Source organism: Colobus angolensis, unplaced genomic scaffold, assembly GCF_000951035.1.
Source record: "Colobus angolensis palliatus isolate OR3802 unplaced genomic scaffold, Cang.pa_1.0 Scaffold414, whole genome shotgun sequence".
Classification (NCBI taxonomy): Eukaryota; Metazoa; Chordata; class Mammalia; order Primates; family Cercopithecidae; genus Colobus; species Colobus angolensis.
Window position 1 is genome coordinate 487,049 of NW_012117533.1, and position 11,456 is coordinate 498,504.

Below are 11,456 nucleotides of genomic sequence, written 5' to 3' on the forward strand. Positions count from 1 at the left end.
AAGAAAGAAAGAAAGGAAGGAAAGAAGGAAAGAAAGAAAGAAAGAAAGAAAGAAAGAAAGAAAGAAAGAAAGAAAGAAAGAGAAAATAGTAGCTACTACCATTAGCACTTGCACTGCTACTGCTATTTGGGTTGGAGCCACCAGGGAAGACTTTGAAGGACAAGTGGGTTGTGGCTAGAGGGAGACACAAAGGCTGGGGAAATAAGATTCAACAAAATTTAAAAGATACAAAAGGAAATGCAGAAGTTTTTTTTCTTTTTTTTTTTCCAGGGAGTCACAGTTATTAACAGCAGTGATATTACTTCTTGTCAAAAAAAGCATCATTCAATGATGGATTGCTTCAGTGACTTATAGAATTCCTGTTTCTCCTCAATTTGCGAACTCAATGAAATAACTTTGTGCTGGGGTGGAGCACGTCTATGTGCCCAGCATGGTGCAGACACCTAGGGAGCCAAGTATTCCTGCTAGAACATTTATCAGCCAGTGAATTGATATTAGGATGTGTTTTCCCATAGAACAATATCGTATTGTTGGGTTTCTGGGTCAACCCCATGGAAGTTTTATAATGTATCTAAGTGCTGCAGAGTTGCAAAAAAAAAAAAAAAAACAGAGAAGAGCTGCAGTAAATCAGAAAACAACACTGATTCAATGCTAGGAACTAAGCTAAACCAAACCAAATCAAGTTTAATAAGAAATTGTATTTTAGCAGAAAGGCTGGCAAAGGCAGATTCGATTAGGGGAATGTAATGGGATTGAAATACTGGAGATTCTAGAGAAGATGACTTCACAATTTCAAGATGCTTGTGGTTTCTTGACCCTGCTCTTTATCCTAACATCCTCATTTTAAAATGTTTGGCTTCCGTCTTTCCTCAGTACTGATGTATCCCTAGCCCTGCTCTAATGTTTTCCTGGCATGACTAAAATCATTTCAAACGAAGAAGCAGAATGAAAAGATGGGAAGAGAAGATGGTGGTGAGGCTGGGGATGTGGGGAGAGGGGCAAGCAGAAAGGTGGAAAGTTTTTCTAAAGATCTGGGAATAGAATTAACAAACAGGAAAGAGGGTGTATTCATCTGTTCCCATGCTGCTAATAAAGACATACCCAAGACTGGGTAATTTATTAAGGAAAGAGGTTTAATGGACTCACAGTTTCACATGGCTGGGGAGGCATCACAATCATGGTGGGAGCATCACAGTCATGGTGGAAGGCAACGGAGAAGCAAACACACGTCTTTCGTGGCAGCAGGCAAGAGGGCATGTGCAGGAGAACTCCCCTTTATAAAACCATCAGGTCTCATGAGACTTATTCACTATCACGAGAACAGCATGGGAAAAACCTGCCCCCATGATTCAATTACCTCCCACTGGGTCTCTCCCACAACACATAAGGACTATTACAACCCAAGGTGAGATTTGGGTGGGGACACAGAGCCAAACCATATCAGAGAGTAAGGCTGAAAAGATGCATAAGTATGAACAGGTGATTAATTATAAATGTAGGAAGATAATAAAGATAAAAGGTAGTGAGGAAAATCCACTGGACCAGTTTCCACACCAGTCGCCAGTACATGGACAAGGGATGGTGGGCAAGACGTGAGAGGAACCAGCGTAACCTCCTGCCCTTTATCCCTACCCACTCCCACTTTCCTGCAATTTGGGTCTCTTGCTTCCGCCTACTTGATCTTGGGAGATATAAACACAGGAAAAAAATACCTATCGCTTATGTGATGTAAAATATAAACTATGATTGAAAACAGCATTTAACATGAAGCTGTTAGAAGTCTGGCACAGTCCTAGGAGCATGTGCCAGGAGCCAGCCCCGGATGCCCAATGTCCCCGCCTTTCTTGAGTCCTGGAGAAGGGATTTCACAGACTCAGGAAGGAACTTGGATTATTGAGTCATTGGGCAGATGTGCAGTAACCAGAGAAATAATGCTTAACAGCCTGCTTAAAGAAAGAAAAAAAAATAAAAGCCAAGATCTTGTTTCTCTAACTTACTGCCTGTTCAAGGACCTAGAGCCACCCTCCTCCCTCCCTACTTTAGGGCCCTTCTCTGTAGACTGTAAGATTTCCTTTAACTGATTTAGATATTGATTTTGTTTTTCTTAGTCTTTAAAGACACTACCAGTTCTCATTTTTAAAAAGATTAATGCTCTTTTATAAAAAAATTAATTTGTTGTCTTCATTGACATATAATAATTGTACATATTTATGGGGTACAGTGTGATGTTTTGATACTTGTATACATTGTGTAATAGTTAAATCAGGGTGTTTAGCATATCCATCTGCTATAGTTTGAATATTTGTTTCCTCCAAAACTCATGTTGAAACTTAATCCCCAATGTGGCAGTGCTGAGAGATGGGATCTTTTTTTTTTTCAAGACAGAGTCTTGCTCTGTCACCCAGCCTGGAGTGCAGTGTGGCCATCTCAGCTCACTGCAACCTCTGTGCCCAGGGTTCAAGCAATTCTCCTGCCTCAGCCTCCTGAATAGCTGGGATTACAGACAAGCGCCGTCGTGCCCAGAGACATTTTGCATTTTTAGTAGAGATGGGTTTTCACCATGTTGGCCAGGCTGGTCTCGAACTCCTGACCTCGTGATCTGCCTGCCTCAGCCTCCCAAAGTGCTGGGATTACAGGCGTGAGCCACTGCACCTGGCCCAAGAAATGGGATCTTTAAGAGATCAATGGATCATGAAGGTTCTGCCTTCATGAATGGATTAATCTATTCATGGATTAATAGATTAATGCGTTAATGGATTAATGGGTTATCATGGCGGGGAACTGGTGGCTTTATAAGAAAAAGAAGAGAGACATGAGCTAGCATGTGAGCGTGCTCAGCCTCTCACCATATGATGCCCTATACCACCTTAGGTTGACTCTGCAGAGCCCCCACCTGCAAGAAAACTCTTACCTGAGGCAGCCCCTTGACCTTGGACTTCTCAGCTGTAAGAAATAAATTTCTGTAACTGCAAGAAATTTCTTTTCTCTATAAATGACCCATCTGCGGGTATTCTGTTAAAAGCAATGGAAGGACTAATACACCATCACCTTATACATTTACCATTTCTTTGTGTTGAGAACATTCAAAATCCTCTCTTCTAGCAATTTTGAAATATACAATACACTTCTTAGCTGCAGTTACCCTTCTGTGTGATAGAACACCAGAACTTATTCCTCCTAAATGAAACTTTGTACCCATTGACCAAAAAAACCCCACATTCTCTTCTGGAGTGCCGTGGCGCAATTTCGGCTCACTGCAACCTCCACCTCCCGGGTTCAAGCAGTTCTCCTGCCTTGGCCTCCTGAATAGCTGGAATTACAGGCACGCACCACCGCACCCGGATAATTTTTGTATTTTTAGTAGAGACGGGGTTTTACCATGTTGGTCAGGCTGGTCTCGAACTCCTGACCTCATGATCCACCCACCTCATCCTCCCAAGGTGCTGGGATCACAGACGTGAGCCACCGTGCCCAGCCAAAGCCCCACATTCTCGATAAAACCTTGAGGTCTCTTTTGTTGACTTGTTTTAGAAAGTCGGGCAATGGTGGTTACATGGAAACTGTCAAGGATCTCATGAGGATAGAGAGTAGATTGGTGGGTATCAGAGGCTGGGAAGGGTTTGGATAAAGAGAAACTGATTAATGGGTACAAATACACACTTAGAAGAATTAAGACCTGGCATTTGATACATCAATAGGTATCTATGTTAACATTAACCAATTGTTCATTTCAAAATAGCTGGAAGAGAATACTTTGAATGTCCTTAGCATAAAGAAAAGATAAATATTTAAGGTGATGGACGTCCCTATTACCCTGATTTGATTATATGAATTTATCAAATTATTACATGGATCCTGAAAATATCTACATCTAATATGTATTAACTAAATAAATAAAAAGATGTCAAACTGAAAAAATCTAGAAAGGATTTTATGTCAACAAGTGCTAATAAAACTTGTTTGCAGTTATTGCTATGCTTTATATTAATTCACAGACTATACTGCATATATATATATATATATATTTTTTTTTTTTTTTGACTTGAGCTCTCACTCTGTCATTGAGGCTGGAGGGCAGTGGTATGATCACAGCTCACTGCAGCCTTGACCTCCTGGGCTCAAGCCATCTTCCTCCCTCAGCCTCCTAAGTAACTGGGACTATAGACACACACCACCATGCCCAGCTAATTTTTGTATCTTCTGTAGAGACGGGCTCACCCTGTGTTGCCCAGTCTGGTCTTGAACTGCTGGGCTCAAGCAAAGTTACCACCTTGGCCTCCCAAAGTATTGGGGTTAGAGGCATGAGCTACCATGCCCAGGCCTGCATAATTATTTTTAACCAAGAACTAGAAATCTGTTTCTCAAAGTCTGCTCCATGGACCACCTACACCAGGACCAGCTGGGGGAGGGAGAGTTGACTAAAGGCCAAATTCCTGGACCTCATCAAACCGATGCAATCAGAATTTCTAAGTTCTACCACTGAGATCCTGGAACGTGTACTTTAAGGAAATGCCCAGGTGATTCTCACATACAGTACAGTGTGCGAAGCAGGGATGGAGCACAATAAATAGAAATGATGTGTGTCAAGAGAGGAATGGATTGATTGACACATAGTATACAGCGCAAAGACAGCAGCCGTCGACATCATTGTATGATGATGGGGAGTCACATAGCAACGTCCTTCACGAATCAAGTGCATTAGATGTTTACTGTTGGCTTAGAAGATTTGATACTAACTGAAACAAAACCTACAACGCTGGGGACCAAGAAGAGAGTGACAGTTTTTTAATCCTATACCTCCACTGTGAGGAGATTGAATCTGCATAGTTACTGCATGAGAAAAATCATTTCTAATTGATTGCTATCCTCATGTCAACTTGTTCTCACATAAAGCCACATATTAATGGAAAACAACTTCTCTGTCATGCTCACCGTAGCAAAGAGCTGCTATTTACTAGTGGTAGACAGACATTCCAACCTTCCCCCTGCCTGCAGTTTATAAAATTTTTTGCCAAATTCATAAGGAAATCCCTCGAGTGGGCCTTGACTCATGTCCATCCATGTACAAAAGGGTAGCACTTATTAGCAGGGTCGTATGGTTTTGAAGCACAATCATGCATCACTTAATGATGAGAATACGTTCTGAGAATTGTGTTGTTAGGTGATTTCATTGTGCCCTCCAAGGAATGGCTGTGGCTGTCAGGGATCCCGCTGGTACCGGGGGGATGCCAATGTGACTTCAAGCAGACAGGGGTGTGGCCAGCACCGGAGTGGTCCAGACGTGGGCACCCCCTGAGCTGCCACTCCCACCATTCCACACCAGCTAATCAAGAATGAATCAAAATTAACCCAAGCATTTTTTAACCCCATATGACTTTTTGTTTTTAAAATGGGAAATAGGCTGAGCTCCGTGGCTCACACCTGTAATCACAGCACTTTGAGAGACCGAGGCAGGCAGATCACTTGTGGTCAGGAGTCCAAGACCAGCCTGGCCAACATGGTGAAATCCCTTCTCTACTAAAAAATACATGCTTGTAGTCCCAGCTACTCAGGAGGTTAAGGCACAAGAACTACTTAAACCCAGGGGGCAGAGGTTGCAGTGAGCCAAGATGGCATCACTGCACTCCAGCCTGGGCAACAGAGTGAGACCCTGTTTCCAAAAAACTAAAAAATAAAAATAGCCAGGTATAGTGGTACACGCTTATGGTTCCGGTTACTCAGGAGGCTGAGGTGGGAGGATTGCTTAGGCCTAAGAGTTCAAGTCTGCAGTGAGCCATGATCATGCCACTGCACTCCAACCTGGGCAAAACGGCAAGACTCTGTCTCAAAAAAAAAAAAAAAAAAAACTATGCAAATAACTATGAACTACATTAATTGTGAAAAGAATGCTTCCATTTGGGGAGAGAATGGTGTATCATGCTTTTATTAAGTCAGGGATGTCTAGCAATACAAAAATGACATCAAGGTGGGAGGAAGAGATGAGAACTACTTTTTTTTTTTTTTTGAAACAAGGTCTTGCTCTGTTGCCCAGGCTGGAGTGCAGTGGCACAATCTTGGCTCACTGCAACCTCCACCTCCCAGGATCATGCAATCCTCCTGCCTCAGCCTCCCTAGTAGGTGGGTTTAGAGGCGTGTGCCACCACACCCAGCTAATTTTTTGTATTTTTAGTAGAGACAGGGCTTCACCATATTGGCCAGGCTGATCTCGAACTCCTGACCTCAGGTGATCCTCCCACTTTGGCCTCCCAAAGTGCTGGGATTACAGACCTGAGCCACCGCAACTGGCTGAGAACTACCTTTGTTTTAACGTTTCTTATGTACCAGGCACTGGGCTAGGCCTTGACTTACGTCCTTCCATGTACAAAAGGGTAGCACTTATTAGCAGGGTTGCATGGTTTTGAAGTACAGTCATGCACACTTAACGATGAGAATACATTCTGAGAATTGTGGTGGTAGGTGATTTTATTGTTGTGCAAACATCCTAGAGTGCACTTACACAAACCTAGGTGGTGTAGCCTACTACATACCTAGGCTACATGCTATAGCCTATTGCTCCTAGGCTGCAAACTATGCAGCAAGTGACTCTACTCAATACTGCAGGCAATTGTAACACAGTGTTATTTGTGTACCTAAACATAGAGAATGTACAGTAAAAATACAATATTATAATCTTATGAGACCACCACCATAGATGTGATCCATGGTTGGCTGAAGTATTACGCAGTGCATGATGGTGGTTCTTCTAGTTAAGTGTAAAAGAGGATGTACGGCTGGGCAGGATGGCTCAGGCCTATAGTCCTAGCACTTTGGGAGGCCGAGGCAGGTGGATCACTTGAGGTCAGGAGTTCGAGACCAGCCTGGCCAACATGGCAAAACCTCATCTCTATTAAAAATACAAAACATTAGCTGGGCATGGTGGCGGGTGTCTATAATCCCAGCTACTTGGGAGACTGAGGCAGGAGAATCTCTTGAAACCAGGAAGCGGAGGTTGCAGTGAGCCAAGACTGTGCCACTTCACTCCAGCCTGGGTGAAAGAGCAAAACTCTGTCTCGAAAAGAGAAAGAATGTAAATCTCCCATGAAAGAAAACTTTCCATTTCATTAGTCACCTGCCTCCCTCAAACTCCCATCACACATTGAAGCTGCTGGTGCAGTACTGCATTTATCAGGGTGTATCTTGGATTTGCTTACATGATACTTGGTTCAGCTACTGGATTCCGAATACCTGTTAGAAGACACTGTTCATCCCTGCCCTAACTGTGTTTTCTTAGTTTAGACTTAGTTTGTTTATTTGGCCTTCATTAATCACAGGACCAAACTAACAGCCAAGGTTACTCACACCTCCCCTGTGATCCAGAGCCTGCTCTCTCAACCACCTCCTTATCTGACTCTTTCACACAAGCCAATATTTTCCCAGCCCTGAATCAACCCAGGGCCAGATCCCAGACAACTAGGGATAACTGTGTCCCAAAGCCACTGGAATTATTCCAACTGGCCATTTCTAGGCTCTTTCCCTTGTCTCTCCTTGCCTTTCCTGTGAAAATCCCAGTAATGGCTGTGGCCAAGGCCTTCTCACTCCTTTCTGCCTCCTAACCAGTACTGGTGCTTATCCTAGGCTTTGCATGGCCTGAGATGCCTCTTGTTTATAGGTCAACTGTGAGTAACTTTAATCTTTGCTTTCAATAGCATTGGCCTCTCAGATATCACTTAGTCACCTTTATAAACTATGACCCAGGCACAAATCAACTTCTCCGTTGACCACAGCCTAGCACCATACCTTTGGACAGGTAGATGAAACATGTCTGTTGAATAGAATTTTTGAATACCTTTGAAGTGGAAATGGTCCCTTCAGCTCACATTGTGGAAATCCTGAGTGGGGACTCTTCACCATAGGAGTGGAGGCCAAAGCATTAACTGAGAACTGGGGGTGACCAAAGGAATGAGGCAAAATGACCAGAACAGCCAGGCGCAGTGGCTCATACGTGTAATCCCAACACTTTGGGAGGATAAAGCAGGAGGATTTCTTGAGCCCAGGAGTTCAAGACCAGTCTGGGCAACACAGCAAAACCCCCATCTCTACAGAAAATTTACAAAAAAAAAATATTAGCCACTGCTAATTCTGAGGCAGGAGAATGGCCTTCAACCCGGGAGTCAGAGGTTGCTATGAGCCGAGATCACACCACTGCACTCCAGCCTGGGCAACAGAGCGAGACTCCATCTCAAATAAACAACAACTAGAAATACCCCCAAAAAACACTGTATTAATTCTTTAATATATAAAATCCACCACAACCCCATATTTAGATGTGCCTATAGGCGTGGTGGCAGGCACCTGTAGTCCCAGCTACTCAAGAGGCCAAGGAAGGAGGATCACTTGAGCCTGGGACATCAAGGTTACAGTGAGCTGTGATTGCACCAATGCACTCCAACCTGGGCAACAGAGTGAGACCCTGTCTGAAGAAAAAGAAAATGGCCAGAAAATGTTAGAAAATGTCTAGGCTCTCTTGAATTCTTTGTCAATTTGTTTTAAATCTGTTGGGAGTTTTATTTTTGCTTTTTCTGTGTTCTAACTTAAACCCAGCTAACCATCCCAAAACTCATTGGTTAGCCTCTTATGGACCTGAATGACATGTATATCAAGCAGATGGCATGCTATTTGTGTGGTTTGTTTAATCCCACAAAAATCAAAACTTCTAAAGCAAATCAATCAAACCGTGCAAATAAGAGCGACTACAGAGGATAATTAGTGGTTTGTAGGAAGGCCACCCGTAAACATGAAATACAAGTCCGAGAAAAGAAAATAAATCAAATGAAAGTCAGCTTATCAGCCACAGTTGAAAAATAACTGTGAAAGTCCAAAGCCAGTGTCTTATCTAGCTGGAACAATTGGTCAGTGTCTCTGAGGCCCTGGTAACTGTTGCAATGTTTCCTTTCCCCGACCCCCTCCCTCCCTGCCCTGCTAATTTAATGCATTTTTCCCAGTCGGCGCTGATAAGATCCAGCAGGATGTCCTGTGTCATCTGCACTTGCCATCCGTAGAGGCTCCATCCTTGCGTGGGTACCCACAGCAACTTTCTTGTAAAAGAATAAATTGAGCACTACTTTCAAGTCAGCAGGGAACTACGTGCACTTTTTAGTTTTCTCAAATTAGTGGATGTATGAATTATTTGTCCGCATCTTTTTACAGTCTTCCATATAGGACTGGATGCCTGGAATGTGTATTAGAACTTTTGTTGAAACCACCAAATACCTGTAGGTTGCTATAACTAACTGGTCACAGATGTAGCATTAAATCCACCCCAACTTTTTTCCCTGCAGCTACAGCATATGCTGGATACATACATCTTGGAACAGACGCTATTCAGAAACAAAACCAATACCTTTTTTAAAGCAGTACTACCTTATTTGGGGTCAGGGGCTACCTATATATTTTCCAGGGGCCTGTTTTTCAGTAGGCACAACTAAATATGGGGTTATGGTGGATTTTATATATTAAAGTATGAATACAGTTTTTTTTTTTTGAGACGGAGTCTCAAAAAAATCACCCAGGCTGAAGTGCAGTGGCGCGATCTCAGATCACTGCAACCTCCCCCTCCCAAGTTCACGCAATTATCCTGCCTCAGCCTCCCGAGCAGCTGAGATTACAGGCATGCGCCACCACGTCTGGCTAATTTTTGTGTTTTTAGTAGAGATCAGGTTTCACCATAATTGGCCAGGCTAGTCTTGAACTCCTGGCCTCAAGTGATCCATTTGCCTCGGCCTCCCAAAGTGCTGGAATTACAGGCATGAACCACCACGCCCCAACCTAAAGTATTAATAAAAATATAGAAGAACATTTCCTAGTTCTTCTAATTCTTTGCTGTGACCTCACATGACAAATTGTCCTAATATTATCACTATTGTTGTTTTTACTTTTCCTGGTTCCCTTCCCAGTGAAGTGTAGTATCAACGAGGCACTAGCACGTGGGAAACCTCTGGAAATGGTGACAGACTGCGGACTGTGAGGACAAAAATCTTCTAATGTTGAAGTCATTGCAGGATGGTAAATCCGATTTCAAGCCACGTGATGTACAATTTTAAGGGCTTAATGACTATGTTTAAGAAAATATACTTAAAAGTTAAGGCCAGGTGCCATGGCTCACAGCTGTATTCCCAGCACTTTGGGAGGCCGAGGTGGGCAGATGAGCTAAGGTCAGGAGTTAGCGACCAGCCTAGACAACATGGTGAAATCCAGTCTCTACTAAAAATACAAAAATTAGTCCAGCTACTCTGGAGGCTGAGGCAGGAGAATTGCTTGAACCTGGGGGGCAGAGGTTGCAGTGAGCCGAGATCGCGCCGCTGAACTCCAGCCTGGGAGACAGAGTGAGGTTCTGTCTCAAAAGTAAATAAGTAAATAAATAAATAAATAAAGCTAAAAGACAAGTTTTTTACGTGTAGATTTGAAACACTAACTACATTGATATGAACACAATAAAAAGGAATTCTGACACTAATACATTATTGCTTTGGGAAAACAAAATATGCTCCTCTTCCTCATAAAGGCAGGTGAACAGAGGTTAATATTATAAGCTCCGTTCATTCAATACTCTGTTCACCTGAGATTAAAATCCTAATCTCAGGAAATCTTGACGGAACACTTTATGGTATTTCAATAGTTTAAAGTCTAAATGCTTTTTTAGAAAACCTGAAAAGGCACATGCTGTTTGTAATACTATTCTGGAAGGAAGGAAAGAAGGAAGGGCAGGGCAGGGAAGAAGGGAGGAGAGGAGAGGGATGTAAATTAGAGGCATGTAAATTAGAAGCCATCTGAAGCTAAGAAATGAAAGAAAAAGATGAGAGGCCATGAAATTTCTTTAGTTCATAATTAACACTCTCTGCTCTTCAGTAATTTGTATTTATGTAACATCCCCATTTTCCAGATTACATGATTTATCTTATGTTCTATGCTATATTAGACACTACGTCTACTGTATCTCAATATAAGTCTATGCCTTCCTGCAGCATTTATATATCCATAAAGATCTCATTCATCACACCAGATTGCAAGTTTTTAATAGAAGACATCTGATGACAATGGTTACTCACAAAATAAACTAAGACTGGAAATGTCATAGTCTGAACCTATGAAATTATAAATCAGTAAATTTATGGATCATTTGAAAAGAAAAAGAAGTACTGATTGGCTGTTATTATTGATTAGGAAGCTAAGGTAGGGCCCACAAATCTTAAACAATTTCTGGGTTTTTTTTTGAGACAGTCTCACTCTGCCGACCAGGCTGGAGTGCAGTGGCGGGATCTCAGCTCACTGCAACCTTCGCCTCCAAGAGATTCTCCTGCCTCAGCCTCCGAGTAGATGACATTACAGGTGTCTGCCACCACACCTGGCTAGTTTTTGTATTTTTAGTAGAGACAGGGTTTCACTATATTGACCAGGCTGATTTTTTTTTTTTTTTTTTT

At 42.5% G+C, this 11,456-nt stretch overlaps 1 protein-coding gene across 2 annotated transcripts in view; it reads right to left on the reverse strand.

The window, feature by feature from the left end:
• The window catches only part of KIAA1462 (KIAA1462 ortholog), a 99,752-nt gene that overhangs the window by 44,402 nt on the left and 43,894 nt on the right, over positions 1-11,456 (reverse strand). The window contains exon 2 of one of the 2 annotated variants that reach the window (XM_011956334.1): positions 8,332-8,453. The exons of the other annotated variant lie outside the window; for it this stretch is intronic. The gene's annotated coding sequence lies outside the window, so the exon portion shown is untranslated. The remainder of the gene's footprint in view (positions 1-8,331; positions 8,454-11,456) is intronic. 2 annotated transcript variants of the gene reach the window in all.